General features: G+C 38.8%; 1 pseudogene across 1 annotated transcript; it reads left to right on the top strand.

Annotated features, from left to right (window-relative positions):
- The first annotated feature begins 13,667 nt into the window (after positions 1-13,667).
- On the top strand, positions 13,668-14,851 carry LOC122426720 (annotated as a pseudogene). The gene has a single exon (XR_006265221.1). The product of XR_006265221.1 is annotated as a glyceraldehyde-3-phosphate dehydrogenase-like (transcript).
- The last annotated feature ends 378 nt before the right edge of the window (positions 14,852-15,229 follow it).

Below are 15,229 nucleotides of genomic sequence, written 5' to 3'. Positions count from 1 at the left end.
GCTTGGATTCCTTTCAGTAACTCCCTTCAGTGACTCTTTTCAGCGTTAGCGACCTTGTATGTATTAGACTATCCATATTGTGACTATTGATAAAATTTCATCCTGTGTAATAGCTGTGTAATCATCTTACTAAACTTATCTAAGCCTGCATTTCTGCTAATAAAATACCTTTGCTCCATCAGAGCTTGGGTCCCCGTGTCTTTCTCTCTCTCTCTCTCTCCCTCCCTCCGGCTAATTCTCTGGAGCACAGAAACATGATTGGTTCTCTGCATAAACCAGGGAATATTAGCTTCTTTCTCTCTTTCACTTTCTTATTGTCGACTCCAGACTGCCAGGTCCTGGTCCATTAAAGGACTGCAACAACATGGTATGTCTTTTCATCCTCTTCCTTTCAACCTATTTGTGTATTTGAATCTAAAGTGTGTCTCTTATATATAGCATATGTGTTGATTTAGTTGCTAAGTTGTGTTTGACTCTTCTGTGACCCCATGGACAATAGCCCACCAAGTTCCTCTATCCATGGGATTTTGCAGGCTTTTAAGAATATTAGAATGGGTTGCCATCTCCTTTTGCAGGATATCTTCCTGACCCAGGGATCAAACCCAAGTCTCTTGCATTGGGAGAGTCTTTACCACTGAACTACCTGGGAAGCCTCATATACGGTATATAGTTGGATTCTGCTTTGTTTTGTGTTTTTAGCATTCTTCCAACATCTGACATTTAATTGAAGAGTTTAATTTAGTTACATGTAATATGCTTACTAATAAGCTGTGATTGGCCTCTGATCTTTTGTTGTTTTCTATATGTCTTAGGTATTATTTTTGTTCCTCAGTTCTTCCTTTACTGCTTTGTTTCCTGTTAAATAAATATGTTCTGGTGTTCCATTTTAATACTCTGGCAGTTTCTTGTACTATATATTTTTGAATTATCAGAGATGGCCCTTGGCATTACCATTAACATCCAAATTCCTACCAACCCAACTTCAACAGTATACAAAAATTTCAATCTTATATAGCTTCATCCCCCTCCTTTATGCTACAATCAAAATGTAATGCATCCTTACTCATTGTGTGCCCGTTGCCTTAGATTTATAGTTATTATGTTATGAAGCTGTGATTTAAATCAGAAAGTGAAATAAAAAGGAACTACAAACAAAAACATTTATACTGTATTTTATATTTACCTATATGTTATCATTTATTAGTACTTTCAGTTTTTTTATGTAGATTTGTGTTATGGTCCAGTGTCCTTTAACTGAACTTCAAGGTCTGGCAGGATGAGAACTTAAGGCTTCTCATGTCTTTTGTGATAATGCGTCCAGCTGCATATGGCCTGTACATGTGCATTGCGTTCTAGGACTTTAGGAATATGTTGAAGCTTTCCAAACACCTGAGGGGCATCTCATTCTGCAGTTTTCCATGTTAAACTTTTTAGATGATCTATAATTTGCCACAATTTTTATCCTCTGCCTCAAACAGCTGTAATTTTAAAACACTAGACAGAAGCCTCCTCACTCCAGCCTTTTAGGACTGGTAGAGTTCAAGTTTGAATAAAAACAAGTCTTTTGAAAGAAGTTTTCCAGGGAACCACCAGACAGGTCAAATAATGGCAACTGTTTGGAAATGAGATCTTTTTTTCTCTTAAATTCCCCAAATATGAGCTGTTAGTTTCCAAGGCTACTGCTGAGTTTGGGAGATTGGAATAAGACTAAAGTCAAAATTCCACAGAGCTTGCTGTTCTTACTGAGATCCAGTAATTTCTCTGAATTAAATACTCCCCTAGTTGTGGCAAGCCTTTGGTTAATTCTCATAATTCTGAAAAAAGAATGGTTCTGACAATTTTTTGCCAGTTTTTGTTGTTATTGCTGTTACATTTACAAAGGAGGTACCCTTTGGGAGGTTTTGTTGGTCCTTGTTTTTCAGCCACTTGGTAATGTCCGACTCTTTGTGATCCCATGGACTGCAGCACACCAGGCTTCCCTGTCCTTCACTATCTCCCTGAGTTTCTTCAAACTCATGTCTATTGAGTCAGTGATGCCATCCAACCATCTCATCATCTTTCCAAGGATTTCCCTCAATCTTTCCAAGCATCAGGGTCTTTTCCAATGAGTTGGCTCTTTGCATCAGGTTGCCAATATATTGGAGCTTCAGCTTCAACATTAGTCCTTCCAATGAATATTCAGAATTGATTTCCTTTATGATTGACTGGTTTGATCTCCTTACTGTCCAAGGGACTCTCAGCAGTCTTCTCTAGCACCATAGTTCGAAGCATCAATTCTCTGGTGCTCAGCCTTCTTTATGGTCCAACTCTCACATCATTACATGACTACTGGAAAAACCATAGCTTTGATTAGATGGAACTTTGTGGGCAAAATGATGTCTCTGATTTTTAATATGCTGTTTAGGTTTGTCATAATTTTTTTCCAAGGAGCAAGCATCTTTTAATTTCATGGCTACATTTACCATCCACAGTGATTTCAGAGCCCAAGAAAATAAAGTCTGTCACTGTTTCCATTTCCTCCCCCTCACCCCCATCTATTTTCCATGAAGTAATGGGACTAAATCCCCATTTCCATGAATATTAGATGATACCTTATATTTTATGACACATAATCATATTGCATTGACTGTAAGCATTACTTTAATAATTTAAGGAGTCATCATTGTGAAAAAATAGGTGTTTACAGTATATGTGTGAAGCTATCTGTCCTCAATTGCTGTGTTTGCTCATAAGTTTGGTATATTCCAGTTTCTGAGAGCTCAAGTTCAGCATCCATATGCAACCAGTATTTTTTGACATAAATATTGAAAATTATTTAACATTGCTTACCAGTTTATGGACTATAAAATAGATTAGGTTCATTACCTGGAAATATTTTAAAAATAGCAGAAGGACCTTTCTATAGGAAGGCTTTAACTACAAGTGATTTAGATCCCAATGCTGCTTCCCAGGTAATTCAGATAGTAAAGAATTCATGTGCAATCGAACCTGGGTTCGATCCTTGGGTTGGGACGATCCCCTGGAGGAGGGCATGGCAAACCACTCCAGTACTCTTGCCTGGAATAGGAGTCCCTGTGGACAGAGGAGCCTGGCAGGCTATGGTCCTCTGCAGACACGACTGAGCGACTAAGCACAGCAGAACATTATTGTAATGACTGAAAAACTATGATTTTAATTACAATTAGGAAATGTTTTAAAAATTTATACCAAACTCACACTGCCAACAATGCCTCACATTAGACTAGAAACTACTATTAATACTTTATTGAGGGACAAAGTAAGTTTAGAAATCACTGTGGGGTGACGGAGAACATAAGCCTAAAATTACATGAAACTATCTTACTTATCTCCATCTAATCTTTTAATTTTGTTATTTCATTAGTAGATTCTATCCTTCAACAGCTTTTAATTTTTCTCAATTTTTCTCTGAAGCAGAGTATTCTGAACAGCTAGCCCCTAAACAAATTGCTTGCTCTGAGGTGGTATAATGTAAGCTGAACTGCTAATGCAGAGTTAGTTTGGATGAGCTTGGATATGTGGATGCAAATAAAAATTAATACACCTGAAAACAAAAGATATGTAATATCACAACCTCCCTTTCAACACCATTGTCCTGGAATTCCATAATACTTCATGGTCTCTGAATGAGGTATTGTGTACTTTTCTTTTCTATCTAAATATTCACTGGAAAAAACAACATATTCTTTACCTTCTAATAAAGGAAAAACAGTGACAGTGTTCAAGATGGAAGCAGAGATTTGAAGTTTTCAAATGATGAGTCTTTTAAAATATATCCCTTACATGAGTTCCAAGTCACTTTGCTACTAAACTGTCCATTACACTGTGATGCTTTTCCTTCTAACCCCACAAAGGGCTAAATTCATATATCCTTTCCTTGCGTGTCATTTATCTGTGAAAATACTTCTGTTACAGATTTTTTTAGCATTATATAATAAGGACAGATACACATGTGTATCTCCTCAATTAAACGTTATGTTCTTAAAAAGTGGGAACAAGTTCTTAAAGAGTCGGCAGAAATCCTAGTATTGGGTGGATAAGTGTCCAGGCAGGGATGGACATTGTCCATGGAAAGAGGTGGACAGATATAAGATATGCTTCATAGTTACAGTAAGTAAGAGGTACAAATGAATGAATGGATGTGACAGTTATGAGAGACCTAGGTTGTGGAATTGAGCTGGGAGGAAAGCAGTAACAAACACTGAGGATAAGCTGGATAGACAATGAGCAAAGCCAGAGAAACAGAGCAATTTTTCATTTAAGAGAAATTTAAGTCAGATGGAGAGGAAATGTGAAACATTCAAATTTGGATGTCTGGAATTCAAAAGAGAGGATTACATTTGGAAGTCATCAGAATATGGATGTTATTAGAAATGATAGAGAGACTTCCCTGGAAGTGTAGTGGTTAAGACTTCACCTTCCAATGCAGGGCTGAGGGCATGATCCTTAGCTGGGAAACTAACATCCTGTATGCCTCCTGGTCAAAAAACCTCAAAATATAAAAACAGAAACAATATTGTAGCAAATTCAATAAAGACTTTAAAAATGGTCCACATCAAAAATCTTAAAACTATAGGGATGGGGAAGTTTAAAGCAAAAACAGAAGAAGGCTCATTTACAAGGCCTGGGGCACTCCTACATTTAGAAAAAAAGGTATGAGAAAGGCCAATAAGTTGAAAGAAATGCCAAAGAAAGACAATACTATATAAGCCAAAGGACAAAGTTTTTAAGAGGCCGTTTTATTTATTAATTCATAATGTAAAACTAAGCTTTGGATCTGGTACCAGGCTGTCTGGGTTCATATCCCAGCTCCATTTTTCACTTCTTTGCACCTTAGAATCTTCCAATTTTTTTTTTTTTTGGTCACGATTAAAGTAATTCATACCCCTATAATATGTTTTTCATTCATTGAACAAAATTGATTTCATTAGAAGTTTAAAAAGTAAGAATTGAAGCCCTTAGTTAATAGGGAGTTATTGAATTAATTTGAGGAGAGAAGAGACTGTAAAAGACAAAAGTGATTGGTTAACACAACAGCCACTGCCAGCTATTTTATTTTTTTATTAAGTTCTGCTACAGAGATTAGAAAGCTGGGTTTTTAGTTTCCAAATTTCTACTGCAACCAGAAATATTGAGGTATCTACAAGATATATTTTAACATTGTTGAATTTACTGTTACTAACATAATACTTGACTCACTGTCCAGTCATTTTAACATAAAATGTACTGGACAATAATCCCTTTCCTTACCCATACTGATTCTAAGGAACATTCTTATAGCCATATTCTTACATGATAGCAGACAACCAATGACTACAAGATCTTTAAAGAAAGCCAGTAATGTGAAATAGGAATACAAAATAAATGACAAAATAAATAGTGATACAGAACAGAACCTAATTATAAGATTTTTTCACAACTGTAGTCACATTTAGGATTTATATTGATAAAACAAGAAGAGTGAGCTATGAAAAATGAGCATAAAACATGAACATGTATCTTAAGTTGAAATATGATTTTCATTGAAAATTAAGAGAGGAGAAAATGTCAGAAATATCTCCCAGATTATAAAGCAGAGAGATAAAGATTAGAATGTAAGATTCTAAAGATACACAAAATCTCAAAAATTTCGTCTTCCTTGCTAACTTCTTTCTTATCCATCAGAGTGCAGATATAATGAAAACCACAATCACAGAAAACTAACCAAACTGATAACATGGATCACAGCCTTGTCTAACTCAAACTATGAGCCATGCCGTGTAGGGCCACCCAAGATGGACTGATCATGGTGAAGAGTTCTGAAAAAACATGGTCCACTGGAGAAGGGAATGGCAAACCACTTCAGTATTCTTGCCTTGGGAACCCCGTAAACAGTATGAAAAGGCAAAAAGATATGACACTGAAAAATGCATTCCTCAGGTTGGTAGGTGGAAAGACCCTGAAGCTGGGAAAGACTGAAGGCAGGAGCAGAAGAGGATGACAGGGGATGAGACGGCTGGATGGCATCACTGACTTGATGGACATGAGTTTGAGCAAGCTCCAGGAGTTGATGATGGACAGGGAAGCCTGGCATGCTGCAGTCCATGGGGTCACAAAGAGTTGGACATGACTGAGGGACTAAACTGAACCGAACTGCTGACTTCTTTGGAAAACCAATTAAGGATATACTTCAAAAGCACACAAGAGTGAGGAAGGCATGGAGTCCATGAAATAGATTTAGGCAAATGCTGCAGTGTGGATTTAATATAAAATTGACCATATACATTCATGAGTAGTTTCACTAAATAAAGCCTTTAGTGGTGAGTACTAGTATATTTTGCTTCTCTGGATAGGGTTTGTTTATCCCTGACACCATCTTATTCTGCTTCTGTACTTAATAGAAAATTCTGTACATGGCTGGCAGTCATCTCATTCAACACATTTGACTTGTAGTAAGAGCTTGTACATAGAAGAGAATAGAGAACCAAAAACAAAAATTTTAGAGAACATGAAGAAAAGGAGGGACAAATGAATTTAGCATTGAGTGACTGAACAAAAACAATAGAAAAATTAATTCAACTGAAGCAAATTTTGGTATGTTGTCTTCAAATGCACAGGGAACATTCTCCAGTATAGTTTTTAAGTTACAAAACAACTGAGATATATTTAAAAGAAACAGAATTATACAAAGTATGTTCTATATACATAATGATATGTAGTTAGAAATAAAAAATGGAAGGAAATGTATAAAAATGTAGACATTAAATTATACACTAATGTAATTTAATTGAAAAAATAGTCAAAATTCATGGGATACAGCCAAATGGTACTAAAAGAGAATTTATATCACTAAATGTGTACTTTCCAGAGGTAAACAATCTTAGATCAGTAACCTAGAAATCCACCTTAAAAATTATAAAAGGAAAAAGAAAATAAACCAAAGGCAAGTAGGAGGAAAAAAACAGTAAAAATTAAAGTGCAAATGAAGACTGAGAATAGATAAACAATAGAAATAACAAAACCCAAATGTTGATTTGAGAAAAAAAAGATGACAGACATTTATTTACCTAGATTAAAAAACAGAGAGAGAATATTCCAATTACCAAAATCAGAAATACTATAGGGGATATTTGTTATTGTTGTTGTTCAGTCACTAAGTCTTGTCCAAATCTTTGTAACACCATAGACTGCAGGACATCAGGTTCACCTCTTCTTCAGTATTTCTCAGGGTTTGCTGAGATTCATGTCCATTGAGTCGGTGATGCTATCTAACCATCTCATCCTCATCCTCTCCCTTCTCCTTTTGCCTTCAATCTTTCCCAGCATCAGAGTCTTTTCCAAAGAGTCAATTCTCACATCAGATGGCCAAAGTATTGGAGCTTCAGCATCAGTTCTTACAATGACTATCCAAGGATGATTTCCTTTAGGATTGACTGGTTTGATCTCCTTGACCACAATTTGAAAACATCACTTCTTCAGTGCTCACATCCATACTTGACTACCGGAAAAACCATAGCTCTGACTATATGGACCTTTGTGGGCAAAGCGATGTCTCTGCTTTTTAATACTCTGTCTAGGTTTGTCATAGCTTATCCTTCCATAGCAGATGTTTGTTAATTTCATGGCAGCAGTCACAATCTGCAGTGATTTTGGAGCCCAGGAAAAGAAAATCTGACACTGTCTCCACTTTTTCTTCTTCTATTTGCCAAGAAGTGATGGGACCGGATGTCATGATCTTAGTATTTTGTATGCTGAGTTTTAAGCCAGAATTTTCACTTTCTTTTTTCACCCTCAACAAGAGGATCTTTAGTTTCTCTTTTCTTTCTGCCTTTAGAGTGGCATCATCTGCATATCTGAGACTGTTGATATTTCTCTCAGAAATCTTGAGTCGAGCTTGTGAGTCATTCAGCATAGTATTTTGCATGAAGTACTCTGCACATAAGTTAAATAATCAGGGTGACTATATACAACCTTGTCATGCTCCACTCCCAATTTTGAACCAGTCCGTTGTTCCATGTTTCAGTCTAACTATTAGATTTCCTTTTCATTTGTATCATATAAGTATAGAGGACATAACTACTGATATTATATAAATAAAAAGGACTTAACAGTATACTGTAAAAAATATGTGAAGAAACTAGATTAGGCCATTATCATCCCAGTTGTGGATGTGACTGGTGACGGAAGTAGAGTCTGATGTTGTAAAGAGCAATATTGCATAGGAACCTGGAATGTTAGGTCCATGAATCAAGGCAAATTGAAAGAGGTCCAACAGGAGATGGCAAGAGGGAACATCCATATTTTAGGAATCAGCTAACTAAAATGGACTGAAATGGGTGAATTTAATGCAAATAACAATTATATCTACTACTGTGGGCAAGAATCCCTTAGAAGAAATGGAGTAGCCATCATGGTCAACAAAAGAGTCTGAAATGCAATACTTGGATGCAATCTCAAAAGTGACAGAATGATCTTGGTTCATTTCCAAGGCAAACCATTCAGTCCCACAGTAATTCAAGTCTATGCCTTGACCAGTAATGCTAGAGAAGCTGAAGTTGAATGGTTCTATGAAGACCTACAAGACCTTCTAGAATTAACACAAAAAAAGATGTCCTTGCAATATAGGGGATTGGGATGCAAAAGTAGGAAGCCGAGAGATACCTGAAGTAACAAGCAAATTTGGCCTTGGAGTATAAAAAGAATCAGGTCAAAGGCTAACAGTTTTGCCAAGAGAACACACTGGTCATAGCAAACACCCTCTTCCAATAGCACAAGACAAGACTCTACACATGGACATCACCAGATGGTCAATACTGAAATCAGATTGATTATATTCTTTCCAGCCAAAGATGGAGAAGCTATGTACAGTCAGGAAAAACAAGACCAGGAGCTGATTGTGGCTCAGATCATGAACTCCCTATTGCCAGATTCAGACTTAAATTGAAGAAAGTGGAGAAAACCACCAGACCATTCAGGTATGACCTAAATAAAATCCCTTATGATTATACAGTGGAAGTGAGAGATTTAAGGGACTAGATCTGATAAACAGAGTGCCTGATAAACTATGGAGGGAGGTTCATGACATTGTACAGGAGACAGGAATCAAGACCATCCCCAAGAAAAAGAAATGCAAAAAAGCAAAATGGCTGCCTGAGGAGGCCTTACAAATAGCTGTGAAAAGAAGGGAAGCGAAAAGCAAAGGAGAAAAGGAAAGATATACCCATTTGAATGCAGAGTTCCAAAGAAAAGCAAGGAGAGATAAGAAAGCCTCCCTCAATGATCAATGCAAAGAAATAGAGGAAAACAATAGAATGGGAAAGACTAGAGATCTCTTAAAGAAAACTAGAGATACCAAGGGAACATTTCATGCAAAGATGGGTTCGATAAAGGACAGAAATAGTATGGACCTAACAGAAGCAGAAAATATTAAGAAGAGGGGGCAAATACAAAGAAGAACAATACAAAAAATACCTTCATGAGCCAGATAGCCATGATGGTGTGATCACGCACCTAGAGCCAGACATCGTGAAATGCGAAGTCAAGTGGGCCTTAGGAAGCATCACTACAAACAAAGCTAGTGGAGGTGATCGAATTCCAGTGGACCTATTTCAAACCCTAAAAGATGATGGTGTGAAAGTGCTGCACTCAATATGCAAGCAAATTTGGAAAAACTCAGCAGTGGCCACAGGACTGGAAAAGGTCAGTTTTCATTCCAATCCCAAAGAAGGCAATGCCAAAGAATGCTCAAACTACCACACAATTGCACCCATCTCACATGCTCGTAAAGTAATGCTCAAAATTCTCCAAGCCAGCTTTCAACAGTGTGTGAACCGGAAACCTCCAGATGTTCAAGCTGGTTTTAGAAAAGGCAGAAATCAAATTGCCAACATCCATTGGATCATCGAAAAAGCAGGAGGGTTCCAGAAGAATATCTACATCTGCTTTATTGACTACGCCAAAGCCTTTGGCTGTGTGGATAACAAAAAAACTGTGGAAAATTCTGAAAGTGATGGGAATACCAGACCACTTGACCTGCCTCCTGAGAAATCGGTATGCACATCAAGAAGCAACAGTTAGAACTGGACATGGAACAACAGACTGGTTCCAAATCGGGAAAGGAGTATGTGAAGGGTGTATACTGTCACCCTGCTTATTTAACTTCTATGCAGAGTACATCATGTGATATGCTGGGCTGGATGAAGCGCAAGCTGGAATCAAGATTCCCGGGAGAAATATCAATAACCTCAGATATGCAGATGACACCACCCTTATGGCAGAAAGTAAAGAAGAACTAAAGAGCCTCTTGATGAAAGTGAAAGAGGAGAGCAACATGATGGCTTAAAACTCAACATTCAGAAAACTAAGATCATGGCATCAGGTCCCATCACTTCATGGCAAATAGATGGAAAAACAATGGAAACAGTGAGAGACTTTATTATCTTGGACTCCAACATCACTGCAGATGGTCATTGCAGCCATGAAATTAAAAGACACTTGCTCCTTGGAAGAAAAGTCATGACCAACCTAGACAGCATATTAAAAAGCAGAGACATTACTTTGCCAACAAAGGTCCATCTAGTCAAAGCTATGATTTTTCCAGCAGTCATGAATGAATGTGCAAGTTGGACTGTAAAGAAAGCTGAGAACTTGAAGAAATGATGCTTTTGAACTATGGTGTTGGAGAAAACTCTTGAGAGTCACTTGAACTGCAAGGAGATCCAACCAGTCCATCCTAAAGAAAATCAGTCCTGAATATTCACTGGAAGGACTGATGTTGAAGCTGAAGCTCCAATATTTGGCCACCTGATGCAAAGAACTGACTCATTGGAAAAGACCCTGATGATGGGACAGACTGAGGGCAGGAGGAGAACGGGATGATGGAAGATGAGATGATTGGATGGCTTCACTGACTTGATGGACGTGAGTTTGAGTTAGCTCTGGAAGTTGGTGATAGACAGGGAAGCCTGGCATGCTGCAGTCCATGGGGTCACAAAAAGTCAGACATAACTGAGCAATTGAACAACAACAACAATAGACAAATAATTTTAGTTTTGGTGAAGTCATATTTATCTGTTTTCCTTGATTGTTTGTGCTTTTGGTTTCATATATAAGAAACTGTTAACTAATCCAAGTCATATTTATATCTATGTTTCCTTTAAAAAATTTTAAAATTTGATCAATTTTAAATTAATTTTGTGTTTATTGTGAAATAATGGGTTCAAATTAGCTTTTAAGAGCATATAAACATCCAATTATCCTAGCATCTTTTGTTAAAAAGACTTATTCATTCCCCGTTAAATTCTCTTGAAATCTGTTATGGGTTGTACTGTCTCTACCCTCCCCAAATGTGCTGAAATCTTGACTCCCAGTACCTCAGAATGTAATTTTACTTGGAAATAGGACTGTTGTAGATATAATTATGAGAACACACTCTTACTGAAGCATATTGGGCCCCTAATCCAATATGACTGATGTCCTCATAGCAAAGTGGCCATAGGTAGACAGACACACATAGGGAAAATGTCCTTTTCTGATGAAGGCAGAGAGTGCAGTTATGAAGTTGCAAGCCAAGAAAAGTCTAACATTGTCAGAAAAACCACCAAAAACTAGAAAGAAACAAGAAAGGATATTCATATACTTTTCAGAAAGATTATGACTCTGCTGATAACTTGATTTCAGATTTCTTGTCCATTGAACTTCTGTTGCTAAGTCACTTCAGTCATGTCCGACTCTGTGCGACCCCATCCCTGGGATTCTCCAGGCAAGAACACTGGAGTGGGTTGCCATTTCCTTCTCCAATGCATAAAAGTGAAAAGTGAAAGTGAAGTCGCTCAGTCATGTCCGACTCTTTGCGACCCCATGGACTGCAGCCTACCAGGCTCCTCCGTCCATGGGATTTTCCAGGCAAGAGTACTGAAGTGGGGTGCCACTGCCTTCTCTGATAGAACTTCTAGCCCCTTGCAAAAACTGACCATTAATAGAGTGATATGCTGGTGGATTTTCAGTTCTATTACATTGATCTCTGTCTATCCTTATATTAGTGCCATAGTTTTGATTATTGTAGCTTTGTAATACATTTTAAAATCAGAAAGTATAAGACCTCTGAATTCGTTCATCTTTTTCAAGATGCTTTGTCTATTATTTTAAAATGTTAAAATAATATTTCTTGCTATTCCACTGAAATGTTAAGATAAGCTTGTCTGTTTCTATAAAAAGGCATTGAAAATCTTAATAGAAGTTTTGTTATATCTGTAGATCAGTTTGAGGAATATTAGCATCTAAACAGTATTATGCTTTCCAGTCTATGAAAACCAACGTCTTTCCTTTATTTCTTCTACTTAGGTCTTTTAAAAATCATTTCCAACAATATTTCATAGTTTTTAGTGTCAAGTCTTATACTTCTTGCTTAAACTATATATATATATATATATATATATATATATAATGTTTTTATATATATATAGAGAGAGAGATGTCTGTGTACAGAATTTATCTTTAATTTTGTTAAAGCTATAGTTCTAACCAGAAGAGTTGCATTTGAAACTCAGAAACAAGCTTTTTCCAAATAATTACTTGCAGGGACTGTTTCAGCTCCTACTCTTCCTAAAATTCACTCATTTAGTAATGCATGTGGGAAATGTAAAAATGACCCCACAATAGCAGTTTGTTGAGGCAATGCACAATAGACTTGCAAGTTATTCACTTAACCAATGAGGCTTTTTTTTCTCAGAGACCTCAACCATCTGCTTTCTGGAAGTCAGACTGCTTAGAGTAACTTCAAACATAGCGAAGGAAACCAGTAAGTGGAAATCTAGACAGAACAGATTTGTCTAAATAGAACAGATTTCTAAAACAGGTCATTAGGTAGCCACAGAACCTCTACAAACAAGGAATTAAGTTCGAGAAATTGTGATGATAGTGTAGCCAAGAAGATCAGTGATGCTCTTTGAAGTGTTTCATAAGGGTTTCTAGATATCCAAGCGCTTCACCAGCGGCTCAGTGGGTAAAGAATCTGCCTGCAATGCAGGAGACGCAGGAGACGTGGGTTCCATCCCAGGGTAGAGAAGATGCCCTGGTGGAGGGAATGGCAACCCAGTCCAGTATTCTTGTCTGGAGAATCCCATGGACAGAGGAGCCTGGCAGGCTACTGTCCACGAGGTTCCAAAGAGCTGGACACATCTGAGAGACTGAACATTCATGCCTAGATATCCAAAACATATTTTACTGAAGGAGAAAAAAAAAAAAAAAGAAATGGAGAAGCCTTTGCTCTTCTGCGCATTGAGAGCTCTTATTTTCTATTTAGGGAGAATAAATAATAGATAAAATCTTAACTGTTTTGTTTTGTTTTGAATCAGAAAATTTAAATGTAGCACTGCATAATCATTGCATTCCCAAATAGTCTTTTCCTGATTATTAATGAAAAAGAGTACTACATGAGTTGTAAAATCCATAATAACGTTTAGCCCATTTTGCCTATCTTCCTTTCACACTTTCTTGCCAGGCGTGCATACTTTTCTGTGGGTCTATGTCCATGAAGACTCACCTCTGTTGATCTTCCATGGAAACACCGAGTCTGATAATATGACAACCTATGATGGGTGATAAAAAAAATCATTCTAGCTGTCTGCTCCTGCCCATTGGACAGATAGCCCTAACTTTCGTGCTGTGCCAGCTGCATCTTGAGACAAGATGGTGAAGGTCGGAATGAACGGATTCGGCCGCATCAGGCGCCTGGTCACCAGGGCTGCTTTTAATTCTGGCAAAGTGGACATCGTCGCCATCAATGACCCCTTCATTGACCTTCACTACATGGTCTACATGTTCCAGTATGATTCCACCCATGGCAAGTTCCACGGCACAGTCAAGGCGGAGAACGGGAAGCTCGTCATCCATGGAAAGGCCATCACCATCTTCCAGGAGCGAGATCCCGCCAACCTCAAGTGGGGTAACGCTGGTGCTGAGTACGTGGTGGAGTCCACTGGGGTCTTCACTACATGGAGAAGGCTGGAGCTCACTTGAAGGGTGGCGCGAAGAGGGTCATCATCTCTGCGCCTTCTGCCGATGCCCCCACGTTTGTGATGGGCGTGAACCACGAGAAGTATAACAACACCCTCAAGATTGTCCGCAATGCCTCCTGCACCACCAACTGCTTGGCCCCCCTGGCCAAGGTCATTCATGACCACTTTGGCATCGTGGAGGGACTCATGACCACCGTCCACGCCATCACTGCCACCCAGAAGACCGTGGATGGCCCCTACGGGAAGCTGTGGCGTGATGGCCGAGGGGCTGCCCAGAACATCATCCCTGCTTCTACTGGCGCTGCCAAGGCCGTGGGCAAGGTCATCCCTGAGCTCAACGGGAAATTCACTGGCATGGCCTTCCGCATCCCCACCCCCAACGTGTTCGTTGTGGATCTGACCTACCACCTGGAGAAACCTGCCAAGTATGATGAGATCAAGAAGGTGGTGAAGCAGGCGTCAGAGGGCCCTCTGAAGGGCATTCTAGGCTACACTGAGGACCAGGTTGGCTCCCGCGACTTCAACGGTGACACTCACTCTTCTACCTTCAATGCTGGAGCTGGCATTGCCCTTAACGACCACTTTGTCAAGCTCATTTCCTGATACGACAATGAATTCGGCTACAGCAACAGGGTGGTGGACCTCATGGTCCACATGGCCTCCAAGGAGTAAGGTCCCTGGACCCCCAGCCCCAGCAGAAGCAAGAGAGGAAGAGAGAGTTCCTCAGCTGCTGGGGAGTCCTTGCCCCACCTCGATCCTCCACCACACTGAGAATCTCCGACCTCCACAGTTTCCATCCCCAAGGCCCTGAGGAAAGGGAGCAGCTTAGGGAGCCCTGTCTTGTCGTGTACCATCATTAAAAGTACCCTATACCCTCCCCCCCAAAAAAAATCCTAAATAAGCTGACAAATCTCCAATGCTAATTCAGTATAATAGTATTGCTGTACAATATTTTTATTTTTATATAGTGTCTTAAGTCAAAGGAGTGACAAGTTCAAGGTTTTCAAGCACCATCTCAGACAATGATGAAAACATTTGTACTCTTCCCCCTCCTTTTTTGAAAGAGCTCAACTGGAATTCCATCACCTCCACTATCTTTGTTTGTAATGATACTTCCTAAGCACCACTTGACTTCACATTCCAGGATGTCTGGCTCTAGGTGAGTGATCACACCACTGTGAGTATCTAGGTTGTGAAGATCTTTTTTGTACAAT

Source organism: Cervus canadensis, chromosome 24 (genome assembly GCF_019320065.1).
Source record: "Cervus canadensis isolate Bull #8, Minnesota chromosome 24, ASM1932006v1, whole genome shotgun sequence".
In the NCBI taxonomy this organism is placed as follows: Eukaryota; Metazoa; Chordata; class Mammalia; order Artiodactyla; family Cervidae; genus Cervus; species Cervus canadensis.
This window is presented reverse-complemented; position numbering and strand designations above follow the sequence as displayed.